Consider the following 24,997-nt stretch of genomic DNA (forward strand, 5'->3'; position numbering starts at 1 on the left):
GCCAAAGTGTCAGGTTACCGCAAAATAACAGCGGGCCTGCACAGTCAGCGAGCAGGCCAAGTGCAGAAAGAGAAGCCCAGGAGAAACACACACACACACACACACACACACAACAACAACAACAACAAAAAGCAGACATTTGAGTTTGAGTCAAAGAGGAACTGGGTTTTAAGAAATATACTTTAAATTCACAACTACGCTCTTCACATAACCACTACAGCCCCTACAATAACTCATTCACTTAGTGTCCCATCCAGAGCAGCTTATATTTATATTCTGCTTAACTACTTTAAACGTGCTTTTAAAAACATTATTTTAGGGCAAGAGATGGGGGGGGGGGGCGCAGATTTTTATTTATTTATTTATTTTTCTTATTTAGTTTGCTTCTTTTATAAAAGTCAGATTGGGGTCAGTGAAGGTTTTAACAAGTATTCCCATTCAACAAATCCCTGATATTACTCAGCTTTAATTTTCTCAAAACTAAATCCAAACATGACAAAGCTAATTAACTCTGCTGAAGGAGGAACAGACCTTCAAGAAAGAAAAGGCTAATAAAAAGCATTCGCACATTTTTTTTTTCCTTTTCCCAAAATGAAACCAAAGGTCACCCCCGTGCTACCCTCATGCAGGAACACTGCTGGCTTGATGTGGTCTGACCCAGCCGGCGTGCTTCAAATAAAGTTAACTTCAATCACGGTGGCGAGTTAACAGGTTATTGATTCTCCGTCCACTGTTCTTTCATCTGGGTATACTCCATACACCATGCTTCTGTAATGCGCTCCTAGCAACTGTTTTATAAGAGGGTGGGTTGGGTGCAGACCTAGTTACAAGAAATGCCCTCCTCCAGCTGGCAGGTAAAACCCAAGGCCAGGCAGTGTCGGGGGCGGATTTGGTTTCCCATTGTAATCCCTCATGCGAGAGCCCGCTGTGAAAGCCCCAGCACATTAGATCCCCCCGGAGGAAGGTGTTGAAAGGGAGGCAGATTAAAAAAAAAAAAAAAAATCCAAATAGGAAAGAAAAAAATAGATTCTTTAAGATCTTCTTTAAAAAAAAAAAAAAGTGTGTTTTCCTGAGGAAAGGTTCTCCAACAAGACCTTATTTTATAGTCATTGATCTATGTTTCATGTTAAAATAGCAGGGTTATGAGGATTATGAAGGCAAGCAGTGCCCTGAACAGGACTCCATTGCAAATACTTAAAGGGGAAGGGGCGGGGGAGGGACTTTAAAATGGCAATCACAGTGGCAACCAGCCCAGCTGGTAAACACGCAGACAGGCAGATTGTGTGCTTCATTTTTTTTTTTTTTTTTTTTTTTTTTAAGAAATAGCCCTCTCCCAATCCCATCCAAAACTTCAGAGAAGGAACCTATTAGCAGCCGGGGCTGAGTTCTGCAGGTTTAGAAGACTAACACACACACAGTGAAATTAACAGCAGTTTCACTCGGTCTTTAGAAACAGTCTAATTCCCGGAAGAGAGGATCTCATCCGCTTGTTCCTCCTCAGGCTGTCAGAATTCACACAGTTCATGCAGGACACATCACACCGTGCAATTACCAACCGGCACTGCCACTGCAAAAGATCTTTAATAATCCTGATTTTTTTTTTTTTTTTTTTTTTAACCATAAAAGCTCTCATTATTAGCCCAGCTCTTTTGGCTTGTCCAGCGTGCCTGGTCACTTACAGGAGGAGGAGAAAAAACCCAGGACTCAGCTCAGCTTTCCCCAGCTGTGTCTCCCAGGGAGCTGTTCGTGTCTCCACAGTGTGATGCCACGCCACCGCACTGGCCGACCGGGTTTAAAATTAGCCGAGCCCTGGAGAGCCACGGGTAACCTTCGGACAAGGTTAGCCGGCAGAGCAGCGCACGACTCGGGGAGGGACATTAATGAGAAGCCAAGTAGAGCTTTTCAACAAGCCCATTAGGGCCTCTCTGAACCCTCACAGTCTGGAAACCTGGAGGAGCTGGGTACACCCGCACGAGGAGGCTGACCTAGGCTCTTATTTTTATCCCACTAAGTCAGCAGCTTCCTTTATAGGCAATTGACACAAGCTCTAAATGTGTTTCTCCAAGTTTCAATTCGGCATACTCAGCTGCTGATTAGACATTAAGTTTAAAACTTTAAACTGGATTTTAAAAATATTACATTTATTCTAAACGTAAAGTTCATACCCACAGATGACCAAAAAACTGGAACATCTGGAAATATACACAGAAAACGAGCTTTACCCATAGTCCTCCACCAAACAGTTGTCAGTGCTAACAACACATTCTGATGTACTTCTTGCATAAATAATGTTATTCTCATCAATACTATTTACTATTATTCCCTACAGTCTTGGGTTCATTTCACACTTAGCATTTTCCTAAGTCCTGAAACATTCTTTGTATTCGTGATTTTTAAGACGTATAGTATCCCATGTTGTGGATATACTTATTATTTGACTATTTCCCCACGGGTGTGCATTCATATGTTGCCCAACTGTTCACTGTTATGGCAAACATCCTTGTAATCATCTCCTATGGACAGATTCCTGGAATCCACAAGAGCAGGGAAAAATGGAAGCCACTGGTGCAGACTGGGGACCCTTGAAGACTGGGACTGTGCCTGTCACACTGTGGTATTTTCTGAATAAAGGAATGCGTCTCGGTGCTTCTCAAATAGACAACCCTAAATTCTTATGTGACACTTTCCAAGCGCCTATCGGGAGATCAACTTCAGCACAACAGAAGTCCCCTCAGCAGTGAGACAGAGGAAGCCACAAGCAAGGGGTCCCTCTAACACCTCTAAACACCTGTCAAAGGGGATGTGGATGCTGCTGGTACTATCCACACCAACCCCACCAATACCTCCCCGGTAGGGCCAAGCTGGTTGTCTACAATAGTGAAATATTTCCATACGAGTTGGTGAAGAGCCAGTGGTACAAGCCCGTGGAATGCCCTGTCCCTTTGGCTGCCCCCCCCCCTCCCAGAACCCCCAGGCCTCCTCTCTATCCCCATGAAGGATAAGTGCCTGGAACACCCCGGGGCCTCCAGTGCTTTCCCTGGTGTCAATGTCCTTATGGTTTAATAAATATTTTAAATACCACTCCTGTTCGCAGGCAACTTATAACTCAAGGTTTGCTTTTTTTTATTTTTATTTTTGAGAGAGAGCACACGCACGTGAACAGAGGAGAGGCAGAGGGAAAGAGAGGGAGAATCTCAAGCAGGCTCCACGCTCAGTGCAGAGCCCGACGTGACGCTCGATCCCACGACCCTGAGATCATGACCTGAGCCCAAATCAAGAGTCGGATGATCAACCAATGGAGCTCCCCAGATGCCCCAAGATTTTCTTTTTAAATTTTCTTCATCCTCCCTCCCCACCAGCTCCCCAAAGACCACTGGTTAAAATCGTAATTATCACACCAGCACTGTTTCTTAAATTCATTAAAATCCTTTATATTTTATTTTTAAAACCAAAATGGACCGTTAATAAAAAGCACTTCCCAAGACGCTAGCAAGGAGCTCTTGCCACTGAGTTATTCTCTACAGGGCACAGTGAACTGGGTTAGACAAACAGGGACATCATAATCATAAGGTCCATACACCGAGTACGAACACCCGTGATACTGGCTCCTCAAGGATAAAAGCGGTCTGGTTAAATCGCATGAAACTTAGAGGAAGTCTCAGATCAGCAACTATAATTCTTGGGAAGCTAAAGCAAACATATCGAAATGCTGAAGTCTAGAGATAAGTAGAAGAGTCAAGTACAACCCAACCTGTGCCCCAACGACCCTGGTATTGGCTTACCTATCACTCCAGTAAATGTAGTATTTTGGAGCTGGGCGCATTGCTATGCAGTTGGAAGCATGATCTCTACCTCATCACTCTTTGCTAACCTACAGTATTTTCTGTGTGAGGGAACAGATAACGAGTAAGTGGAACAGAATTTCGCTTCCTCTAAATGTTTTTGTCTGTCCTCTATTGCGGATGCCAGGGCAGGGACAACAGCCAGGAAAGAGAAGGACAAACCAGAAGCCTGTAAATCGGACTTTGAAAACCAAACTAGAGGCAGCCTGGATGCGTTACAGCCCCGCCCAGCCCAGCAGCTGGGATGGTGGCCGGAGCGGGAATCAGCTCAAAGCCAATGCCCACCAACATCTCCACTAAGGAAGAATATACTCCAAATTTCATGTCACTATGGGAGGCACTTTTAACTCACAATATCAAATACAATGGCAAAAGCTTAAGGAAATACCTTGGAGTAGTAAATGGAAATCATAGCCACAGCTAACATTTATTTAACACTACTGTCTGTGAGGCACAAGGGTCAGGACGTTATTTTTATTATTTCTCCTACTCCTCATCACGGCTCTAAGTAGAGCTACACCCATTACTACATCCGTTCTCCAGATAACGAAGAAAATGAAGTTTAGAAACTTTATTTGTCCACCTGTCAAACAGACATTCAAACCCAGATCCACCTCAGCTTGAGCCCAAAGTCTGTTTTTTTTTGTGTGTGCCACAGTCAATCCCCCATCACTGGAGGTAGTCAAGGAATAGCTGAGGGATCTCTTAACAGGGATGCTGTACTGGGAACTGGAGCGGGGAGAAGGATGTCAGGGAAGGCACATTCTAACCTCTGACCCATGACACATGAAAACAGATTGCCTCCTCGCCACTGGCTCTGTACTGGGTGCTGATGGGACAGGAGGTGCGGGAGACCCTGTGAATGCAGTAAGCATACCGTTAGGGCTGAGAGAATGGACAGCCGCTGTGTTTTTCTGCTCACAACAAAAGGCAACAGAAAAGCAAGGCCGTTGGAGAGTCCAGACTCTACCCATGTCATCCCAGCAGAGCTGGCACATGGCGAGCACAGGTTCCTTCTCCGTCCCCGGAACACAACGACAAGGGTGCATGCCTGACTACTGCAGGGCAATGAAAGATCTGTGTGTGTGTGTGTGTGTGTGTGTGTGTGTGTGTGAGAGAGAGAGAGCGCGAGCAAGAGTCGGGGAGGGGCAGAGAGAGAGACACATACAGAATCCCAGGCAGGCTCCAGGCTCTGAGCTGTCAGCACAGAGCCCGAGGCAGCGCTTGAACTCACGGACCGCGAGATCATGACCTGAGCCAAAGTCGGACGCTTAACCGACTGAGCCAACCAGGCACTCCGAGTCTTTGTCCTTCTCTTTTTAAATTTCCTGCACCTGAATTCTTTTCCAACACAAAGCTAATATTTATGGTAAGTAAACTATTCAAATTTGTTTTAGAAAATATCAAGAACACAACCAGAAAAGGAGATGAATGGACAAGTCGCTCAGAAGTATGTGACTCTCCCCCTTCACTAGGAGAGGGAAAGGATGACAAATTCGAGCAAGCTGAAGGTGTTACTGTAAAAGCTCCTAACCAACAAACTTGTAGAGACAGTAATAACATCTGCAGTGAATATGGGGATGCACCATGGTGTTGGGGATGTTTAGACCCAAATGGCTACACTGACCAAGAGCCTCAAAGGCTTGGATCCTTTCACGTAGCAATCCTCGCCTTAGAAATTTATCAAAAAGAGAATTCCATGGAAGAAAAACATTAGGATCACAAAGATACACATTACAGAATCACCCATGATACTATGAACGGGGGGATGACTAAGAAAACCACAGTACATAATGCAAAGGAAAACTGTCTCCATTTGTAAGAAAAATGAAAAACAACAGGCTGAAACATTGAGGAAAGCTTCTCAGAGTATTGATTTTCAAAAGCAAAATACAACGTTGTGTATATATGTATTAGAAAATACACACTTGTATGTGTAGAAGTGCGTATGAAATTATATGTATATGTATTTGTATATATTATAAAATAGACTTACATGTGTTAATGTAATATTTATGTACTCACGAAATTGTGTATGGTACATACACAATTAAAACTTTGATTTTATGCTTGTACCTACAAAATAAAGTAACTGAAATTTCAAAAAATAGTTACTATTAGGAGGGTGACATTACAGGTTTTTGTCTTACACTTTTTTTATGTTCTATTGTTTTAAAAAATGACTCCACCTTTTTTTTAACGTTTATTTATTTTTGAAGGAGAGACACAGCATGAGCAGGGGAGGGGCAGAGAGAGAGGGAGACACAGAATCCGAAGCAGGCTCCAGGCTCTGAGCTGTCAGCACAGAGCCCGACATGGGGCTCAAACCCACAAACCGTGAGATCATGACCTGAGCTTAAGTCAGACGCTTAACCGACTGAGCCACTCAGGCGCCCCAAAAATGACTCCAATTTCTGAACAAAATTTAAATAATCAGCTACAAGTTGAGACATTTGAGCACTTGAATGAAAAAAGAAAAGCTTGGAAGTCAGACGTCTGTGTCAACCTGAATCCTCTCTATCTTCAGGACCCCCCAGGAGCCATTCTCCCACTTTCTAGGACTAGTCACAAGCTTCGAGTCCAGACGCACAGAGATCGGAGCCTGTTTTTGGTAGACCCAAGGACTCTACAGCAGTAGTGGACGCTTACACCGTGTACGTTCTGGACCTGGCCCTACGGAAGCACTTTATAGGTCAATTCATTCAATCCTCTTAACAATCCTATGAGAAAAGTGCCAGCACCATTCCCATTTAGAAATGAGGAAACCAAGATCCAGAAAGAGATCAACTGCCCGGCCTCGCTCAGAAGAGGTACAAGGCCAAGATCTGAGCACAGACGGCTCTAAACTGGCAACTACCAAACTAGACTGCCTGAACGTAGAGACGAGTCTCTCGCCCGCTGCTGTGCAGGCACCTCTTTTCCAAAATGTCCTTCCCTTAGCCCCCTGTAAGCTAAGACGCACATACTCCAGAGACCAAACTGGCCCCTCTTCGGCAAAACCTTCCCCGCGGCGCTCGCACGCAGCATGAATAGGCACAGAGTTTCAGTCTTCCATGAAAACAGTTACAGAGACGGATCACCAGGACGGGGGGCAAACCAACGGGACAGTGCTTAACGCCACTGACCTGTGCACTTAAAAATGGTTAAGGCAGTGCATTTAGGTTATATGCATTTGACCACAATTAAAATTACAGATAAACAGGTCGGTGCGTAGATAGATAGGTGGGTAGGAAGGTAAAATGGGACCTCTAAGCGAAGAAATCAGACCAAGTGCAAGCGTACAGGCAGTGGAATCCGTAACAGAGCCCTCACCGCCCACAGAGGCCTCACACATCACACAGATGCCACATGCATCTTCCAAGACTCTTCCCCTTTCAGCAGGGAGAGCACTCCCTCCAGGAGCCTTGCTGGATCCCCAAGTCCAGTCTGGGGAGCCTGGTCACATGCTCACACAGCCTCATGCCCTTGTACCAGAGCACCTCTCTGAGTGCCTGGCAACCGGTCTGCGCCCCTGGTGTCAAGCTCCCTGAAGGCAGCACCCTTATCCTATTTGGGTGTGTCCTCAGGACCTGGTTCAACACATATCACCTTTCTTAATTACCAAGTCAATTCATTAACTGCTGGAAAAAAAAGGGCCTAGAATACTTGCTCCGATTTTCAAAGCCCAAGAACACGGTTGTCTTGAAAGGTGGTGGTTAAAGAACGCAAGCCAATGCTCATCAAAAACTCAAGATTTTCCCACCTGAACCTGAAAGGACAAGGGTCCATCCACCTGCAGAGATTCCCAGAGTCCACTGCCACCTCTATCAGCTATGGGGGATTTACCTGTGAACAGGTGATTTTCAGCATCTCCAGCCCCCACGGACTTAAAGCTCCATGCCTGTCTTCCAATACCCTGGGCTGGCACTCGGGTGCCAGGCGCCTCTTCGAATTCTCTTGAGGTCGAGTTTAAATTGCAGTTTGATTAATTTGTCAGGCACCTATTCTTTGGGCTAAAATCAGAAAACATTCTTTAAGGCTGCTAAATCTTTATTGATCTGGAGAGGTCAGCTCAGAAGGCAGGGGCGGTAATTGCTTGTTCTTTGCATAGCGCACTTTCCATTCTTCAAGGCAGCTGGTACAAGCACAGTATTTTTTTCTTGTGTGTGTTTCTGCTGTAATTACTTAATCGCCCCTAATGCCATTCTGCTCGTCACACCTCCAAGTCTACTCTCAGTTTATGTATCACATAGGAGGACAAATTTTTGAATCTGCTACTGAGCAAAGTAGGTTTCCTTTTTTTTTTTCTATCCCCCCTCCCCCCAATCACTGAGCAAACTCTCAAGAGGGAAGCAAGCATAAACCAGGCTCCTCCGGGCTGGAGCCCCGCAAGTCGGCCAACTGCCAGAGGACACAGAACCCCAACTGAAGGGCACAAACATGCCTGGATTCCATGCCTTGAGTTCAGCTTTAGGGAAGCCCAACCTGGAACATTCACACACTGGGGCTACTCACAGTTCCAAACAGGTCGGGCTGAAATGACAAGGGAAGCAGACGTAAATGTTAGACACGCAGCTGCTGGCGGCTTGTGCGGAAACCCTCAACCAGGAAGCAAAATCCCTGCGTGAGCCTCGGGTTTTGATTCTTGCCCACTTACAAAGAAATACTATAGGTAAAGGATATTTGAGGCGCTGGGACAAAGGAGCGGAGACTCAGAGGGCCTTTTTAAAAGGAGATAATGATTGCCCTCTTTTATTTACTTATTTATTTTATATTTATTTAGTCTTCCACTTAGTCAAACCATCCGTATTATAGATGTTCAGGGAATTATGGAGACAGCAATGTGTCAACACACAGCCTGACTCTGAGTTGCTGAGCCCGTGCTGGGTTAGATAGGACGCAACAATTATTAACTTAATTATCAATTAAACCTTGAGCGCCTCCGTTTCCTCATCTGTAAGCAAGGGGGCAGAAACAGGAGTTTTATTAGATAGGTCTCATGTGTAATATTCTTTCTAGTCCATTCATCTGTCCACCAGAACAGAGAGACTTCCGGCCCATGCATGGCTGCATTCTCCACAACGTGAATCTTTTTAGAGTGCCATAAATGTTACTAACTATATTATATTTTACATATATATAGGCCATATTAAATATGTTCTAGCAGTGTTTTTTTTCTGAAGACACAGACTATTTCTTAACAAAATAATAAAAGGTGGTGATTCTAAGTTTTAAAGGCACTTTTCAAAAGTAGACCTTACAATAAAATTATAAATAAATTTTAGAAGGAAAAAAACATTTTCATTCATAGCAACTCATTTAAGAGACGCAAGCTGTATTTGGCTATCTCAAAGAAATGTTCCCTGCTTTTTTTTTTCCCTGCTTTACCTATGGTATTTCTTTGCAAATGTTATCAAAAATCAAGGTTCCAGCTGGAACCCATCACATTCCATGACCATTAAATTTGACAAAAATTCTATATTAAATCGGTATGTTCAAGCATCATCCAATAAACTTTGAAGATTATACCTTCATCTGAAACAGAATACAGTGAATATTCAGACACAGATATTTTTTTAGATTTAAGAATAATCATTGATAAACTGTATGTTCAAAGGAAGAGAGATCCTCACTTCTCACTTTATAACAGTGACTAGTTGAAGTCAATAAGATCTCTAAAATCCTACATAAAATATTTCCGAGTTTTATATTCCTTCTTTAAGTTGAATTCACTTTCATTTTAAGATACATTGCTACCATGCAAACCTGTCTTTCCTGAATAGTTTGTTCTAGGTGGGGCAATGTGGGGGGCGGGGGGAAGGCTAGAAAAAAAAATAAGCTCTTTGGTCTTAATATGTTCACGTGTACTGGTTTTGATCAGAAATAGTAAATGAGAGAAGAAAAATGAGAGAGGAAGAAAAAAGGATGCGCAGAAAATAAATGAGAGGAAGAAAAAGAATGTATTTGGAATTGCAGGGCACCGTGTGGTGATTCATAGAGAGAAATCATCGGAGAGGCAAACTATTTGCCAAAGTAAACAAATATCACAATCATATTAACATTTTAAAGGAGATCCCTGTTCACAATTCACACACACTGACAAAGCGCCTGAAGGTCGGCCTCAATGACCTCTCTAGATGTCTATCTAGATAAAGCATGGCCTGCTTCTGTCGGCTGGCTGAGACCCACACCTGGTAGCTACCTGGCTGGCCTGCTCATAATTTAGTCGGGTGTCATAAAACACATGCAGGCATTCATTCAATTAGCCTTCAACACGCACGGGGCAACTTCAGGCCAGGCTCCGTCCCCGAGATGAAGGTGGGAACCACCATGCCCCCCCTCAAAGACCTCACGGTCCCGTGAGAGGCAGCAACGTCAGCCATAACCCCAGAATCTAGAAGAGCGCGTGGCACACAGTAGGTGCTCAAAAGATAAAAAGGAGGTTGGGAGGCAGGGCGGGCGGGCAGAGGCTTGTCAAGAGACCTGGAGTGTGGCAGGGAGCCTGGCTCTCGCGTGGAGGCCTGGCTTTGAATACACACCCCACGACTCCGAAGCTGTGCACCAGGCCATGCGTTCAATGTCGCCACACCTCGGCCTCCTCATGTGTTCTCTCCTTCTGCGGTGAGGAGCTAACATACATGGAAACGTCTGGAATGGCAGACATGTTAACCCCCTCTCCACCCACTGCTACCCCTGTCTGGGACAAGGACCAGAAGGCCAGAACCACCGCAGGACGAGATCTTTTTTCCCTACTTCTTCTTCCCCTCCCGTTTGTAATCCTTCCTGCAGAAACCCCTTTGCCCAATACTAGCTCAGACAAGACTCAGTGGGAATGAGCCAGAAAGGAAGGGGGTGAGAGGTGGAACGGAGAGGGAAAGCGAGTCCTCTGGCTAACTAGAAGGAAGGGAGGAGATGGCCATCCTTTGGAATGGAAACCCTAGGTACTTCTGAAGTGGAAAAGGGGGAAAGGACTGGCGAGCCAGAACCTGAAACGCTTCGGCTTCTGCTGGCCAGACTCCGCCGGACCTCCTCGGATTCCTGACAATTAGCGGGAGTTATTTTCTCCCCATCTCCTCCTCTGAATTTCCTTTCCTAAATTAAAGTGCCTGCAGCGCATTAACACTTGAGGCGAACCTAAAAGAAAGCCTAAACCAAGCTTAAACATAATCTTAGATCTTTTTCTTTTTTAAAAGAATGCAGGTGTGTGTTTGTGTATTTCTGTATATCCAGTTGTGAATGCACGTTTGCCTATGCATATATGTGCACGCACACAGACACGTGTGCTCTTTACGTAGGTAAGCATCTACAGATGAATATAAAGTAGGCTTCTGGGGTTGAGGGAAGTGTGACAGACACCTCTTGCGTGCCGAGGGAAGGCAGGACAGGGAAATTGGGTGTCTACCTCAAACACGTGCAAGCTCAGCCTGCACAAATAACTAGGGTTTCAGCCAGTGCAGAAGCCCTTAAAATTTCCAAGACAACCACTGGGCAGTGCTGCGGGGTCTTGAAATTCCTGTGACTGGACCCAGCCCCTAACGAACCTCTCTCTCTCTCTCTCTTCCTGGAGGAAAGCTTCCCTTTTAGTAAACAAGGACCTTTGCCCTAACCAGGATCCCAAATCTCTTGGGAGGTGGGAAGCAGGGGTCCCAGAGCTGCTTTCATGCCTGGAAAAGATCACAGCCACACCGGGGGACCTGGAACACTCAGGATTCTGACCCTTGACTCTCTTGACGTTAAGAGATGCAGCCAAGTTCAAAGTCCTCCAGTTCAACAGGCCTTTACCTAGAAGCAGCTGTGTCCAAAGCCCAGTGCTCAGCGCTTACTTCTCCTAACACCATCCTGTGTGTTTTACGACAACCCGAAAAGGCAAGTGGGGAGTTATTACTCCCCTCTCACAAATGAGGCGTCTGAAACTCAGAAGCACTGGTGGGCCCAAGGCAGGCCCCCGAGGTGGGTAAATGCAGGAACCATCATGCTGCCTCACACCGCAGATCTGGCTTCAAGAGTACTGCCTGCAGGAGAAGGATCTGAGCTCCTGGGTTCTGGTTTCAGTTCGGCCTCTGATCTAAGCGTAATCAATCATGAGTAGGTCTTCACTCTACAAGCCTCAAACTCTGAGACTATGACAAGAAAAAGAGAGGGCACCGTTGGTTCTACAACTCACAGGACAGAGTCAGGTAAGAACCCTCTATACAATCACTATTCAGCACAGTCCTCAAAAGCAGGGCAGGTGGTTTCCTGTCCTCAGCTCTCCCACCAACCACCATCTTCCCTGCCATCCCCTGGGTCCCAACTCAGGTTTTCACGCCTCAAGCACTCACGCCTAATGTGCCCAGAGGAGTCCCTGCACTGCCAGCCTTTGTGGAAGACGTGGGGATCCATCACAACAATTAGCTCGAGCCCAAATACTCTACCCTGGGCGGCCTCTGCAGCGCCTGAACGTATCTTGACTGCACCTGTTACTCAGGTTTTGTCCCTTCAACCTCACCCGGAGACCCAGCCTGGACTTCTCTATACTCATCGCTGTGATCCCACAGCCACAACTGTGCCTTCATCCTCGGAGTTCAAGCAAAACAATCATTCACATGGCAACATTTGCTGGGTATCTGCTAGGTCACCTATAATAACATGGAAGTAGAAACCGTGTGGTTTTTTGTTTTGTTTGTTTTAAGAGAAGTAACAGGATATGGTCTCAGCCCCCAAAGAACTCACCATCTAGTGAGGAAGACAGAGATGTAAAGGATCGCAGGGATTTGCTGAATCATTTGACCCTGGAATTTGCCAGTGGCTGGGAGTTGGAAGGGACGGTGACTATGAAGAATGACAGTCTGCTCCTGATACGATCTCAAAGGATATAATGACCGGCTGACTTTAACGAAGTGGAAACTTAATAAGGATAAATGTCAAGACATGCACTTAGGTTCCCCCCCACCACTACCAAAAAAAAAAAAAAAAAAAAAAAATCAACTCACAAGTATAGGGTAGAGAAGATCACATGAGAAAGTCTTAAGGGATTGGGTTGCCCGCAAGCTCAATGACTCTGTGATGAGGCTGCCATAAAAGCTAATGCAGCATCAGGCTGTCCTGATTAGAAATGCTGCATTCAGAGTAAGAAAAGTGAGACTGCAAATCTGGATCCCACAGACAGGGAGGGATGAGTGGCCAAAAGTGAGCACACTTCGGTGAGCAGGAGCAGTCAAGAATGCTTGGCTCCACATCCTAAGTGGAACGAAGAAGATGAGGCCAGAGAATGAACAACTTTGGGGGGCCAAGAGAGTCATCTTCAAATGACACAGTTTATACGTAAACTATAAAAGCAGTGAGATTAACCTAAAAGAATTTTTTTTTTACATTTATTTTATTTTTGAGAGGCAGAGAAAGAAAGAGCACAAGTGGGGGAGGGGCAGAGAGAGAAGGAGACACAGAATCCGATGCAGGATCCAGGCTCTGAGCTGTCATCACAGAGCCTGACGCAGGGCCTGAACTCACAAACCGTGAGATCATGACTTGAGCCGAAGTCGGACACTCAACCGACTGAGCCACCCAGGTGCCCTCTCTAGAAGAATGTTTATTATAGCATGGTTTATAAATTGCCAAAAAACAAGGGAGCACAGGCAAAATATCTGACAAGAGGGGAAAAAAAAAAATCACACATCTCATTATGAAATGATACCAAGTACAATATCAAATATTTATTGACATGGAAGACAGCGATCAAATTCTATTTACAAGACAAAATTACAAAATATTATGCACACAGACTATATATAATTCATTTTGTAGAAACAACATATAGACACATCAAAAATTGCACTAAAACCTGTCTGGGAGACTATGTAGCGTGAAGCTAACAACACTACGAGTGGTGAAATTCTTGATAGTTTAAAACTTCACCTTTTTTATTATTTCATAGTAAACATATATTGAAAATCTGATATGGACAAAGAAAAAATCTAAACGGGCTACCCTACGAAAAGAGCAATCAGATGTTCATGTATGGCTCCAGCGCAAGAGGGGGTTAGGATTAATGGCTAAGGACGGAGGAGACCCCATCTGAGCTAAATAAATGGCCCTTCCTTTGTAGTGAGCTCCCCATCAAAAGAAACGTGCCTCTAGGAAGCATTAAGGCTCTTTGGGAACGCACTGTAGGAGAAGCCTCCATGAGTGGAGGGTTACCTCCTCCTAAATGACCCTCAAGGTTGCCTCTCATCTATATACTCCAATTCCTTGATGGACGCTTCAGGCATCCATGCTCCAGGCCCCTACAATCTCAAATCCTCAAACAAGCTTTTAGGGTCTACCTCTCTGCTCTCTCACCAAATCACGGCCAAATGGAGTATGGTTAAAAGGACATTCAACTGGGAATCAAAAGGTCCGGATCCCAGGGGTACCACTGGAAAGAAGAATCTGGCCTTGAACAAGTCACTTAATCTCTAGAAGCCTCAGTTTCCCCATCTGCCAAGTGGCAGTAAAATGTATACAATCTCAGAAGGTTCTGCTCACCTTTCAAGAAAAAGCCTGTGGGGTTGCTTTGTAAAGTGCTATACAAGCAGGAGATGTTATGTTCCCATCAGGAGAGCATTTAAAGCTGAAGCTGGATGGCCAGGTGATAGGGCAAGCTACAGGTGTCCCCTCCCGTGGAAGCAGACACAACCGTACTGCCAAGGTCCTGACTCTACCACGATGTGGCTCCAGTGCCACCTGCATGACAAGGCCCTCTGGTCCTTCAGCTTCCCCCGACCGCTTGTCAACCTCGAAGTATAATGTTGCAATGCTTCTTTTCTCCAGCTTCTGGGAGGAGTCTTCATTTTTCACTAGGACTACAGGTTTTTTCAATATGGCTACCTGTTTTTAGGACTAGGACCAAGGCCCCTGCCTTCATCCATGATCCCTAAGGGCTGCTGGGCACTCATGAAAGACTTCCTGATGATCTGACCGAACCCTAATCGAACTCTGCTACTTACAGTGTAGCCGCTGGACCGGCACCACAGGCATCATCTCAGAACGTGCTAGAAATGCAGATTCTCAGGGCCATGTCCCAGAACTGCTCAATCAGAATTTGCGGCGACTGGCAGGCGATTCACATGCTAGCAAAGTAACGGTACATTCAACCACCAAGAAGCAGAGGGAAGCCATGGGGCACTCTCACCCTACAAGATCTCCAAGGCCCAGAAAGGGGCCTCGTTCCTTCATTCACTCGTCCAACAACCATCTATTAAGTGCCTACATCGTGCCAGACACGTGCCGAGGCGCCACGTGCCTATTCTAACCAGGTGTAATAAACGGTAAGGCTCCTCCAGTATCAGAGAGAATCTCCCAGGATAGCTGCCTGCCCACAATAATTCAGCAAAAAACAACTTACATCCCTCCTCCGAATTGCAGCTCCCCCAACCCTGGCCCAGCTCCTCAAATGCTTTGCAGGTGTCAGGGCTGGTATCTCTTCACAAACCATCAAGAAACCACCCACACAATAGCCATGGCCCAATGGTGTGGGCAGAGCCCCTTTTTATTTCCGCAGGTGCTACATTCCGAAGATATTTCTGCTTATAAAGCATGGCAGGAATTCTACACTTAGGGAAGAAAAGAGGTTAAAGAAGGGCCTTATTTTTCCCAGAGGAGAGAGGAGACTCACAGAGAGGTTTACATTTCTAAAATGTATTTATTTTATCAGCCACATGCCTGCAAGTCAAACATCTCCTTAAAGACATTTTGCAGACAGAGATACTCTGGAAACACACCGGAGGCAGCTTATTTACGTGCCGCTATTACAAAACTAGCCCAAAGGGATGAGTATCAGATGCCAGCTCCCGCTGAAGCGACCGTCCGCCTGCCCGCCAGGTCACAGCTACTTCGTGCCCATCAAATATCCCCTGCTTGGGCCTGCCACACCGCCTCTGCCCCTCTGGTCCCCGGAGAGCCTCCCAATTAGCCTGGGCCACTCCGGATGGAGGACAGCCGTCTGCTCCACACGCTCTGAGCCATCTTTGGGCATCTGTAAACTGACAATGAAAAGTGTAATCAATACACGTACAGGTGCGACATCAGTCTGGAACATGGTCACAGTGCTGGAAACTGCAGGGGCTGGTAGGATCCCAGGCAAACTGAGCTCCTTGATTTCATTTCGAAGAAGGTGTGCTGTCTCTCTCAACTACCTCTGAGCTCATACCTCTGTTATCTCTCATGAAGTCGCCCTTTGAGTCACAGGATTTAGCACTTTGGGAATGCTTACCGTGCCTCCCACAATCCTCTCCCTCGGTCAGGTAACTGTCTCCTTCCCAACGGTGAGACTTTTGAGGGCAGGGGCTGGGCTGTCCTCTGCTCGGCACAGCATCTCTGGAGCCCAGCAGATACCCACCACATCCAGGTTTCAGGCAATACTGGTAGAATGTCAACTCCTTCAACAAGCACTTAATGAGTGCTGGGCTGCTATTGTTTTGTTTTCGGTTTTGTTTTTTTTTTTAATGTCTATTTATTTCTGAGAGAGACAGAGAGACTGAGGAAGGGGCAGAGAGAGAGGGAGACACAGAATCCAAAGCAGACTACACAGGTTCTGAGCTGTCAGCACAGAGCCCGATGCAGGGCTGGAACCCACGAGCCGTGAGATCGTGGCCTGAGCCGAAGTCGAACGCTTAACCGACTGAGCCACCCAGGCAACCCAATGAGTGCCTGGTTTTAAGATTACAACATGGGTATCCTCCACCTTCCATAAATTCAAGTTATGCTACCTCATTCTTATGAAAGACCTATGTTAGTACAGTAACAGTCTTTCTTGTACAAGTGAAAATATTCGTCAGGGTTCTTTCGGTCGGAGAAAACACATACTGATGTAGGTCCTTCCTAAAAGCAAACTGGCAAAATGTGAACTTTTGAAAAGCAAGGAAGAAATGCTCTTTGCTTCACACTCAGTCAGGTGAACATCTGACTCTTGGTTTCAGCTCAGGTCACGATCTGACAATTTGTGAGTTCAAAGCCCAGGTTGGGCTTTGCACGGACAGTGCTGAGCCTATTTGAGATTCTCTCTCCCTCTCTCTGCTCTTCCCATGCTCATGCTCGCTTGCTCTCTCTCTCAAAATAAATAAATGAACTTTCAAAAATAATCACAGAATTACTTTACCTTTGGACAGCAAGGGAAAGCCGAAGATAAAAAAGAAAGAAAGAAATGGGAAAGCCCTTAACGGCCTTTTGAGATCAAGCAAGAAACAAGGACTCGTACAAGCCGGGATGAAATCTCCCGGGTAAGGGGTGAGGGAATTCCTGGGGCAGAGCAAGCCAAGTGCAACAGAAACGGAATTTTCTTATCCACAACGTCTCACACAGATCCACCCCCCAGTCTGGAGTTCACTGCGTACTGCACGCCCTGTCCACACACCAGCCTCTTATTCTGCAAGTGGCCGGATTTCTCAGCTGTTTTTTCAAGTATCAGTGCACTGCATGGCCTGTGGCCTCTTCGTCCTGGACCGTTCACTTGCAAGGAGAACCACGGCCCACACCGGCATGCGCTTCTCACGAGCATTCTGACTTCATCCTCTTCGGCTGTCAAGGCCACATGAGACAGACGCTGCAGTGAGGCACAGAGACAGTGAGGACTGCCCCCAGACGATGCCCCGGGGTCCCGAACCTCACCTCTTGCCCCGAGATCCTATGTTCTCGTCACCAACCCCTTCCCCTCCCGGGTCTCTCTTTGCACCGAACATCTCTGTCCAACGGAGATGCAAGGCGAGCCATGTGGGTCATGGCACGTTTTCTAGTCGCCTCATTAAGAAAGGTAAAAAGAGGGGGCCCCCGGTGGCTCTGTCGGTTGAACGTCTGACTCTTAATTTTGGCTCAGATCATGACCTCACGGCCAAGTCGGGCTCTGCAACAACAGCACGGGGCCTGCTTGGTCTTCTCTCCTCTCTCCCTCTCTCTCTGACCCTTGTGCACGTGCCGGCTCTCTCTCTCTCAAAAATACGTGAACTTAAAAAAAAAAAAGTAAAAAGAAACAGGTAACATTAATTTCAATAACTTCTTTTCAACACATCGGAACAGTATTTCAGCCCGTAATCGGTATTTTAAAAAACCACGGAGGTTTTGCATTCTCTTTCCATGCTAAGTCCTCGGAGGCCAGGGGTCACTGTGTACCTCCGGGCCATCTCGATTCAGAGGCCACCTTCCGAGTGCAGCACGGGCCTAGACTGCACGTTTCCTACACACGCCTGAGTCTCCCAGAGCCTGCCACCTGCGGTCTCCAAGCACCTGGGGTCTTCCTTCCAGCACGGACTCTGCTGCTGGATCTGAGGACGGAGAGGCCCGTGTTCGGTCGACAGCTTTCCGTATATAAGGACTTTCAGCTCTACCCTTCAGGTCTCACTGGAAGTACCATCCCTCAAGGAAGTCTTCCCTGACTACAGGCCCAACAGTTATGTGTGCCTCCCCTGTGCCCAGGGCACCCCGGCTTCACCCAACACAGCCCCAGCAGCCAGACTGCGGGTGCCCGCGGGGCCATCTTCTCCACCATTCTAGGTTCCTTGACGACAGGACCGTGTCTGCCTCATTCAGAGCCTATGCCTTATCTCCCAGCCCAGCACAGGCTCAATAAACATTTGCCAGATGCACGGCTGGATGGCTGGATAAACGAATGGAATCCCTCCCAACAAAAATCTCTCTCTCTCTCTCTCTCTCTCTCTCTCTCTCTCTCTCGGCCCTAGTTTCCTCGTCTGTAAAAGCTCCGCGGCTCCTCTCGGCTCTGCAAGTCAACTGCCTTCGCCATTTCATCCAGCCCTCACCGCACAACCAGTCTGACCAACCGTCTGACACAGGAAGGAACACTCCTTAGAATATGCTTTAGAGTTTCTTGCTCGGAATGTGACAACCAAATTGCTCTCAGGTCTTGTGAAAGTATCCTGTGAGCCTCCTGCTTTCTTTCCCACAGAAGCAGAGACATGAATACAGTCTCTCAGAGAACTCTTGAATACCTTCCCCGGCCAATGAGTTATATATTTCTTACAGAGGATATTTTCAACGTTGTCCTTAATGAATCAATGTCGTGAAAAGATCACAAGGTCGGGTTTTAGACTCTCAAGGTTTGGTTTTCATCGCCGCTACCTTTCTACCAGCCAACCGCCTGATCGTCGTGTCATTTACCCTGTATGCACCTCGATTTCCACATCCGTCAAATGGGGATAACAATATAACCAACTCAGGGTTGTTGTAACAGCAGAACGTCTTATGTACCGTACAGGGCCGAACAAATGTTAGCCACTACATATGCTATTTTCTTCTGAAGCGTGTCAGAGTCGAGTGACAGAGCAACCCACAACTGACACAGCCGCAGCCAGGGCCCAGGCCTAGGGACTCAGGCAAAGGCCAGAGAGAGCCCAGTGCACTTGCAGGCTAACCTCAAACAGCCCCAGAGTCCGTGGCCTCACAAAGCCAAGTCCCCACAGTGCTGCCTGGGGACCTCGGGTAGGAAGCAGCCCAGGAGGGCAGGCTTCCCCAGGTCAGTCCACTGGCTGGCCCCACCAGCAGGTGGAAGAGGGACAAGGCTGCCTACTGGAGCACGAAGCAGTGACTTTCTGTCTCAAAGGGCAGGGCCCCCACTGACCAAGGGGTCCTGCCCTCAGTTGGGCCTAGCCAGGGAGCTGGGGGCATGGCTCCGTCCACCTCTTCTCTCTCTCTCCTGCAGTGTTTTCAGGGGCACCTGAACTTTCCCCGAACCGGTTCTGCCTATGTCAAACAGGAACTAGGCTCGCATGTTATGTGTGCACACACGTGTGTTGTGTACGCATTTTATGATTTCAGAAGAAAGCACTCTGCAGTCCGAGAATGAGTCATCAGTAATCCTTGTCAATTTGCCAGCAGCCTGCCCCTCTTCATTACAAACAGAAAGATAAAAGCTCTTGCACTGCATTAGCTGGCATACGCCTCCACAGACAGTACAAATAAATTAATTGTGCCTCATCTCAAACAGCCCAAGAGGTGTGCGGGAGGGGAAAATGCTGTCCGTCTTGCTTCATTAACAAATTAAGCTGAAATCAAGCCGTCTCCAGCCCAAGACAGTAAGCATCCTACCAGGATCCTGGCGGGGTTGGGGGGGGGGGACCCCAGGGGCCACCTTAACAGAGGGTGCCTGGGGGGACAAGACTGGCCCATCAAATCCCAGGTGCTCTTGCAAAAGAGGCCGGTACGGTCATTTACCCCAGGCAAATAAACAGGCCAGTTCCGTGGGGTGGTATGTAGGCAGAGTGAAGGGGTTTGTCATCAGGCAAACTCTGTCATGCTGAGGATGGTGAGCATTCCAGAAAGAACAAAGTTATTCAAGACCAACTTGAAAAACAAGTTGGACTACCCTTCACCACAAGCTAAGATTACACCCTCAAACACACCTTTCTTCCATCCTGAGACGCTTACTTTTGCAGAGCAGTTAAAGGCAATTTGTTACAACGCTGTGATTTTCTTTATGCTGGCTCGGTGCTACGTAATTTAGGCAACCTTCATTTTATATGCTGAAGGGGGCATGGCTGAAAAGCTGATCCTTTCATGTTTCATCTCCAAAGAGACAAAAGCAGTGCTTACAGGCGAGGAGGGGGACAGGAAATGGGGGCCCCTCACCCCATTAACTGGCAACCTGCAAGGAAGTTAGATCACGAACAGCTAATCCAACCGTAAAAGATGTCCAGAGTATTTATTATACAGATAGGCTCTGGGTTGGGTTTGTGTTCGTTTGGGTTTTTTTAACTGCAAAAATGCAAGAATCTGAAAAATCCTGAGCAGAAAAATCTGACCTCAAATGGCTAGGATCCTGCCTATGACACAAAACAAAGAAGTTGAATAAAATCTTAAAAAATAGTAATAAAGCCATACCAAAACGTGACCATAATCGCAGAAATACCAGTCGAGCAATGAGGCACCACTGAGCCAAACCTTTGTAAAAACGACAGTATCTAATGCAAGCCAAGCTGTTAAAGACCTGGTACCTTCTTGTTCTGCTGAAGGCATCGCGAACTGGCACAACCCTCCTGGAAAGCAGTTTAGCACTATGCATCGAGAGACCAAACAATGTTTGCGCCCTTTAACCCAGAAATCCTGCTCTTGGGAATTCACCCTAAGGAAATAATCTACAATAAGGATGAGGCCATATCTCCAAGTATTATTTATAATAGTGCAAAACCGTGGGGGGGGGGGAAGAAATCTAAATGCCCAATAAGAGATGTATGGTTAAAGAAATTCAGCCCATGAGATGATAGATTGTAACACCATTAAAAACGAAGACTCTAACCATTTGGAAAACATTTGCTTAAGGTTTACTGCAAAGAGCAGAATACAAAATTGGGCCTACATATGATTACAGCTATACAGAAATATGCCTGCACTCAGACAAGGGCTAAAAGAAAAATGAAAACAGTTGTGTTAGGATGGTGAGCTTGTGGGTGAACTTTTTTCTTTTGCTTCATTGCCTTTATTGTGGTTACAGCATTTTATTTTGTGAAATAAAGAGAAATCACGGGGTGTAGACGCAGCCGTTCAACTCAAGAGACTCTTGAGGATGAGGCGGGAATCTGGGAAACCACTATACTAGTTTTGGGCATGGGACAACAGAGTCTCTGTCCTTGGCCCGGCCTGGGACCCTCCAATCCCATCCCTCAGCCAGCAAGGCAGGCTGGCCGGGAATGGGACGCTCAGGGAAGCCACACGACCCATTCACAGCTGGATGAGGCTACCAGACGACGGACACGGCTGAGACTCCAAACTATTTTGCTCGAAAACCCTGGCCCATCCTGTCTACTGTGGGCTCTAATTCCAAGGTCCTTTCCTTCTCTGGGAAATAGTCTCCACCTTAATAAAACGAAGAGACTAAAACTTTCTTTCTTTCAGCACTGTGTGAATCTGACCTCCTGTATCCAACTCACGCCCGCTGCAGGTTGAAGCCCCAACCCCACCTAGTGCATCAGAGTATCTGGGACTGAAGTACCAGAATGTGAATTTCACCAGCCATGCAGGCAATTCTTCAGGCACAGGGATTGTTGAGACCCACTAGTCTAAGAATCTTGCAAACATCTGCCAAGTCCCAACACCCAAACTCAAATGTCCATCTCCCCACAAGATGAAAAAAATCTGTGGGCTGTGGGAGGAAAAAAACATATTTAGAAGCCCATATTTGCTCAAATGAGCATTTAACTTCAGAGTTAAAATGTTAGAACACAAGAGAGGGACCTGTGTTTCTCAGACACATTTTTTCCTGCCGGAGTAATTTCTGAGCTACCAGATCTTACCCGATTTCACATGCCCTGTGTTTAGCAGAGTAATGGGAACACAGTAAGTGTTCAAAATGCTTGTTGAAAAAAATGAGTGAATGAATAAACAAGCAGGTAGCATGGTAGTACCTGCATCCCACTGTATTTAGACATGGAGGTGGGAGTGGATAGAGATCATCCCCCGTGTTTTGCACAGTGGCACTGTGTCCCCAGCCACCAGAACAGGGTGTGGGGGTGCTGTCCACATGTGAACAGTAGTTGAATAAATGCACAATAGGCACCAGCAAGAGGCAGACCAAAAAAAAAAAAAAAAAGTGAGTGCTCCCAGATCCAGCCATGTCAATCATAAATGGATGTTGTTCCTACAGAAGGGAATGAGAAGGAACAGGCAGCTTTTTAATGTTTGTTTGTTTGTTTGTTTAAAGCGATCACACAAGCAGGGGAAGGGCAAAGAAAGAGGGAGAGAGAGAATCCCAAGCAGGCTCCCAGCACAGAGCCCATGAGGGGCTCAAACTCACAAAGCACAAGATCATGACCGTGACCTTGAGCCGAAATCAACAGTCAGACGCTTCATCGACTGAGCCACCCAGGCACCCTGAAATAGGTAGCTTTTAGCCAAGTACATCCCAGGCCTCCTAGGCCCAACACCTCCACACTCGCGGGTCCTCAAGGAAACCTCACAACTACACCAAGTAGACGAGTGACAGGTAGCTAGGACTAAATTGTTTGCCCTAAACGCAGGCAATTAAGAGACACGGGACTCAAAACCACATTCTTTACAATCTAACGGAGCAGAAAGTAGTCAAACAAAACGAGGGAATAAAGGAAGTTTAAGTGTAAAATAACTTACGTGAAGTTAATGAAGGACCCACGGTCCAAAGGAAAGCCACACACACAAGATGGAAGTTGCTTCCCAGAGGAGGCGCCAGGCAGATAAGTTGTGCACGGGGCGGGGCAGGGTGAGGGTTGCACTTGCTAGCCGCTGCCTCTTTAAGCCTGGGGACACTGACAAGGAGCCTCAGCTGGTCGTCTTGGGGCCCATCTCTCTCCCTTACAGCAGTAATGGTACCGCCCAAAATTGCCATCAGCTGCAAACACTTCAGAATCCGACGGATGTCACCCTCAGACCTCCGGGGAGCTCTGTGGGATATAATCACCGAGCGCCCACGGGAGCATCTCACAGGCTACTCAACGGCCGACGCCGGAATCAAGCTGGTCTGGATTCAAATCCTGCCTTTACCATCTGCTGACCTCAAGACCTTCATCTCTCAAGCCGCAGTTTCCTCCTCTGTAAAGGGAAATAGTCAAGCTTCCCTCATAGAGTTGTTCTGAGGATTAAATAAAACAATCCCTTAATGGGCTTACCACAGGCCAGGCACCCAGTAAAGTTGCAGAAAATGATACCTGTTACAACAGCTACTACAAGCATTGTAAAGTCTGATCTGAACATCACACGTTTCCCCAATTCACAAGCACACGGGACTACCTGGATGTTCTGCGTTCCCTACTAATGTTTTCCCATTCCGCATGAAAAGCTTCGTGTATGAACGCAGGGCACATACTTGTTATTTTTAATAGGCATGGAGTTTGTACCTATTCCTCTCCTTAGGGATTTAACTTTTTAATGATTTCCACATTAGATTTAACATTAAATGCAAATTGATCCATAAAGTCATCTAATTAGAAATTACGCATGCCACAGACATTGCCCAGGATTTAATTAGAAGAGCAACACGATACGATGAGAAATGCCCCTCACCAGGAGGAGAAGCTGGGGAAGGAGCTCCGCCTCAACCAATTACTGCCTGAGATCTGGAAGGTTGCTTTGCCTGCCTGCGCCCCAGCAAAATGAGGAAGCTGGATTTCAAAGATCCTTTCCCGCCAGGAAAAGAAGTCTGTAATTCAGATTGCTTCGGTAACCATGTATGGAGCAAAAGGCTCTGGAGATGAACAGACTCAGTCATGCTTTAAGGAGTTTACACATTATGGAGGCACCAGGGTGGCTCAGTGGGTTAAGCACCTGACTCTTGGTGTGGGCTCAGGTCATCATCTCACAGTTAATGAGTTCGAGCCCCACGTCGGGCTCAGTGCTGAGAACGTGGGGCCTGCTTGGGAATCTCTCTGAGCCCCCCCCCCCAAAATAAACTTCAGAAAAATTAAATTAAATTTTTAAAAAAGAGTTCACTAGGGTGCCTGGGTAGCTCAGTCGGTTAAGCGTCCGAATGCGTCTCAGGTCATGATCTCGCGGTTTGTGAGTTCGAGCCCCGCGTCGGGCTCTGTGCTGACAGCTCAGAGCCTGGAGCCTGCTTGGGGTTCTGTGTCTCCCTTTCTCTCTGCCCCTCCCCAACTCACGCACGCTCGTGCATGCTCTCTCTCTCTCTCTCTCAAAAATAAATAAACATCAAAATAAAATTAAAAAAGGGTTTACAGGTTATGGAAACCACAGCCTGTTCCATCCACCAACACACCCTGGCTTCCTTGCTTTCTTTTTTACTGGTAAACATAGCTTTACTAATGCATGTAGAACTAGTTTTGGCACTTGAATTTCTTTCTGAAATGTAGATATGGAATGATGTCAACTAGACGTGCCCCCCACCGCCTTTCTGGTAGCAGGGACCGGATAAATCAAGAGGATTGTCACAATTGGTGTACTGCATCCTGTTTGTTGGATATTGCCCTAAAATCTGGCTTAACTCTTTCGTGTTCCTAGTAAGTAGTACATTTTGTTCAGTCCTGGAAGAAGCAAGCCACTGCTGCCTTGAAGTAGGGTGGTGTAGAGAGAGTTCCATCTCAGGACTCTGGCATAGAGAGAGTTCCATCACGGGACTCCATACTGGTCAAAAGGGGGGAGTGAATGAGCACACCCTAGCTTGTAGGCGATGCTAACTGGCACATGCTCCCCCCAGCGCGCCCTCCCCTTTTTGGGGAGCCTAGATCCTCTGT

General features: G+C 46.7%; 1 protein-coding gene across 11 annotated transcripts in view; it reads right to left on the bottom strand.

Annotated features, from left to right (window-relative positions):
- Nucleotides 1–24,997, bottom strand: part of TEAD1 (TEA domain transcription factor 1) — a 267,954-nt gene that overhangs the window by 196,252 nt on the left and 46,705 nt on the right. Inside the window, exon 1 of one of the 11 annotated variants that reach the window (XM_015068726.3) lies at nucleotides 1,680–2,941. The exons of the other annotated variants lie outside the window; for them this stretch is intronic. The gene's annotated coding sequence lies outside the window, so the exon portion shown is untranslated. Of the gene's footprint in view, nucleotides 1–1,679; nucleotides 2,942–24,997 lie in introns of those variants that run through there. 11 annotated transcript variants of the gene reach the window in all.

Source organism: Acinonyx jubatus, chromosome D1, assembly GCF_027475565.1.
Source record: "Acinonyx jubatus isolate Ajub_Pintada_27869175 chromosome D1, VMU_Ajub_asm_v1.0, whole genome shotgun sequence".
NCBI lineage: Eukaryota > Metazoa > Chordata > Mammalia > Carnivora > Felidae > Acinonyx > Acinonyx jubatus.